This window comes from Chrysochloris asiatica, unplaced genomic scaffold, assembly GCF_000296735.1.
Source record: "Chrysochloris asiatica unplaced genomic scaffold, ChrAsi1.0 scaffold00077, whole genome shotgun sequence".
In the NCBI taxonomy this organism is placed as follows: Eukaryota; Metazoa; Chordata; class Mammalia; order Afrosoricida; family Chrysochloridae; genus Chrysochloris; species Chrysochloris asiatica.
This window is the reverse complement of record NW_006408595.1, coordinates 1,450,293-1,454,349: the sequence shown is the minus strand read 5'-3', so window position 1 is coordinate 1,454,349 and position 4,057 is coordinate 1,450,293. Positions and strand designations below refer to the sequence as shown.

Sequence of the window (4,057 nt, the reverse complement as noted above, 5' to 3'; positions counted from 1 at the left end):
ATTCTCCTTAGTAGCCAGGATAATAAGACAGTCTCTTCAGACATATTACCAGTCCCTGGAGAATGCTTGGTAAAGTGAAGGGTTAGTGAAAAAGTGGAAGACTCCCATTGAGATGGATTGGCACAATGGCAACAACAATGGTCTCAAGCTTAACTGCAATTCTTCAGATAGCGCAGGACTGGGCAGTGTTTCATTTTGTTGTGCATATGGTCATTACAAGTCGAAGCCAATTTGATGGCAAGTAATAACAGCAACAACTTTGAGGAGGCAGCTCTTCCCCAGTCATATTTTGAGTGCCTTCCACTCTAAGGCACTCATCTTCTGGCTTTGTATCTAACAATATTGCTATGTTTCAAATATAAAGATTACTTTATGTAATATTGACAAATGAATACACCTGCAGTTATGTGTGTAGATCTACTTATCACGAGCGCAGTAATTTGTTTAAAATTACAAGGGGGCTTAAAAAGTTCATGGAAAAATGGAATTAAATGATATGAAGATATTTCCACAAACTTTTTGAAGGTTCATTGTATAGGAGTAAGAGCTGGAACAACATTATTCTATTCAGTAATTATTTTGAAAGGACCTCTCTGTATTTAGAGATCATGAGCAGTTGACTTAGTTTTTGTTACTGAAAAACTATATATTAAGTCATTGATAGTGTTCATTATGATTATGCATCATCTTGCTTTCCTTTTAATATCAACATTTACATTTTAACTATAAAACAACATCACATTTAATTTAATTTCAGTGCTAAAAATCACAGGGTAACAGATGGATTTCTTGATGAACACAGTTTATAAAATTTTAAACAAAAATTGCAGTTTCAGTTTCCTGACATAATATGTTTTAACAGTCAACATAAAGGGTTTCATTTTGTTATAACAAATTCACTAAAATTTTAGAAATAACATTTTGTTATTTGTTTAAGGATATAACTCATTGTTTAGAAAGATCAAAACAACATATTTAAATTATTTGTTTTTAAGAACTGCAATTGCATGGATGTTTTATTTTTGCCTTTGGAATTGGTATCATTTTGTTGTAATAAATCTCAAAAGAAAACATTCACTGAAAGTGAATTTACAGACTTCGCTTTCTTGAGAGTGTAAGAATTTTCAGTTATTGAAATATTTCTGTGGCATTGCTTTTTCTTTGTTTACCAGAAATGTTTTTTAAAAACTTTTCATTGCGATTTGTGTGAAGGTTTGTAGAGATGATAATCAGGTTCACATTCAAGAAATCATATACTTTGTTTTATCTCAATGATTGCAATCCTCTCTGTGCAACAAATTTTTTTCCAATTCTTACCTGTGGTTCACATTTCCATTACATCTGTCTTCCCATCCCTTCTCAACTCTGTCATTAGGTAAATGTTGCTTTCCTGATCTTGAATGACTGACCGTTCCTTAATAGTATTGTGTTCGGTCCTATATGCATATCTACTGCTTTGCTGAAAATTGGGCATGAGGGTGAGTTACGTTCCAGACTTGAAGGTTGGTTGGGAGTCATAGTTTTGGGTTGCTACAGTCCGTTTCTGACCCATAAGCCTGGTCATTTTTTATAATTTTGACTTTTGTTCCACATCGTCTCCTACTCTCTGATCTTCCAAGGATCTCTGATAGTGTAGTGGTTACGAATCGGGCTGTGAACTGCAAGGTCAGCAGTTCAAAACTACCAGCTGTTCCACAGGAGAAAGATGAGGCTTTCTGCTCCCGTAAAGATTTACAGCCTCGGACACCCTGTACAGGGTCGCTATGAGTCAGAACCGACTCCACGGCACTTAACAACAACAACTATGATCTTCTAATGTGATTCCTTCAGAGAAGCTGATAGTGGTAGTTGTTTTGGTCTTAGAGTCATGGTGATGGATTTTCACATGTCCCATTGGCCCATTGGACTAGTTAATTTCAAGCATCTTCAAATTTTCATTACTGTCCTTTCTTCAGTGCATTGTGAGGTTATTAGTTGCACCCTAGATGGCCATTCATGAGCTTTTACAATCCCAGTTGCTACTCACCAAAGTAGATGTAGAACATTGTCTTTATGGACAATGACTAGGCCAATTGACTAAGGTGTCCCCTGAGACTGTGATCCTGTGCTCCCAGGTCCAGCAACCTGTTGACTTAAGATGCTCGATAATATCTAAGAAGTTTTCATCATTATACCTGCTGTATGCTCCACCACATTTGTAAGTGTGTTTACAGCAAATTTAAATTCCAATGTACAAACATTCTCTTTTAAATCTTTATATTTTTGTGGGCATACTCCCACTCTCCCACCTTATACCCATCCAGCTTGTGTATCTGTCTATGTATCCTCCCGTAGAACAGTGTTATTTCAGGGTTGTGTATGTAACAGAATTTACCTCTCTCCCCTGTAACCCTTGCAAACCTTCCTTTGTCTTCACTTGTCTTCGTCATTTTTCTGCCAACCTCCTTTCTCTTGCATATTGCTTTCCCCATCACCAAGTTAACATGTGTCTACCTTCTAGGCCTAGTGTATTGAGCCCTAGTGTGATGCTGTGGGTTAATGCACCAGACTGCAAAGCCATTTGAACTGCAAAGTCAATGGTTCAAGCTTACCAGCTGTTCCTTGGAAACCCTATACAGGGTCACTATAGGTCAGCATCGACTCAGCAGCACTTAACAACAACACCACCCTCTAGCCAGTGAATTACTTACCTTTCCCTCCCACCCCTGGTAACCATTAAAGAATGTTTATGTTAGCTTGAAAGACTTTTCTTGAGTTTTTGCTATTGTGATCGTCTTAGGCTAGGTTCTCTAGAGAAGCAAAACCTGTGAAACGTCATATGTACAAATAGATAAATAGAAGTTTTTATTAAGGAAATGACACAAGTCTGGGTCAGATAAAACAAGACTGGCAGATAGGCAGGCAAGTCCAGCAGGCTGGCCGGTTTGTTAATCAGACAGATACAGCAGGCAAGTATGCAGATAATAGAGCAGGCCACTTGCTCAAGTCCAAAGATCCCATGATTGGTAGATGAGCCAGATGCAAGATCCAGACCAGCAGAACAGGAAGCAGCCTTTGCTGCATGCCCATAATATTGGAAGCAGGCCACACCCCAAGGGAAACATACTTTTATTTGATTGGCTGCTCTTAGCCTATCATTGTAGAGTTAGCTACACTGTTCGTAGTTAATCAATTGAGTACAGATGAGTACACTGTATTCGATCTCACAAGAGGATGCCCACCTCTCAGCTTACAAACCACTGGGAATCTTGTCTTAGTAAAGTTGAAAAAGTCCTTTAACTATCACAATGGTGTTGGACAATATTTTCCTTTGTAACTGACTAATTTCCCTCATCATAGTGTCCTCCAGGTTCAGCCAGATTTATTGTTATTCCTCAACATTGCGTAGTATTCCATTGTGTGTAGGTACCCAAGTTTATTTATCCATTCTGTCATTGATGGGTATTTAGGTTGTCTCCATCTTTATGCTGTTGTGACCATGGCTGGCTATGTATCTACTAGTCTTAGCTCTTGTTTATTGTGGATATGTACCAAGTAGAGAGGTTGTTAGTTCTTACGGTATTTCTATTTCCAGCTTTTTGAGGAAGTGACATATTTTTTCTCACAATAGTTGCACAATTTTATAGTCCCACCAGCAATATAGAAAGGTCCCAGTATTTCCACATCCTTGCCAGCATTTTTCATTTTCATTTTTATTGTTGTTTATTTTAATTTTATTTTTTTAACTTTACTACTAGTTCTGGGGTGAGATAATATCTCATTGTTGTGGTGCCGTGGGTTAATGCGCCAGACTGCAAAGTTGTTTGAACTGGAAGGTCAGTGGTTCAAGCTCATCAGCCGCTCCTCAGAAACACTATACGGGGTGTTTATGGGTTGGAATCAACTCGACGGCACTTACCAAATACAGCACCTAATGACGAATGATGCTCTGGTAGCGTAGTGGTTACGAATCGGGCTGCGAACCTAAAGATCAGCGGTTCGAAACTACCAGCTGCTCCGCGGGAGAAAGATGAGGCTTTCTACTCCCGTAAGGATTTACACCCTCGGAAACCCTGTA

The 4,057-nt window shown here is 38.6% G+C and overlaps 1 protein-coding gene across 1 annotated transcript in view; it reads left to right on the top strand.

The window, feature by feature from the left end:
- CPNE8 (copine VIII) overlaps positions 1-4,057 on the top strand; it is a 384,959-nt gene that overhangs the window by 150,160 nt on the left and 230,742 nt on the right. The gene's annotated exons all lie outside the window — the stretch shown is intronic.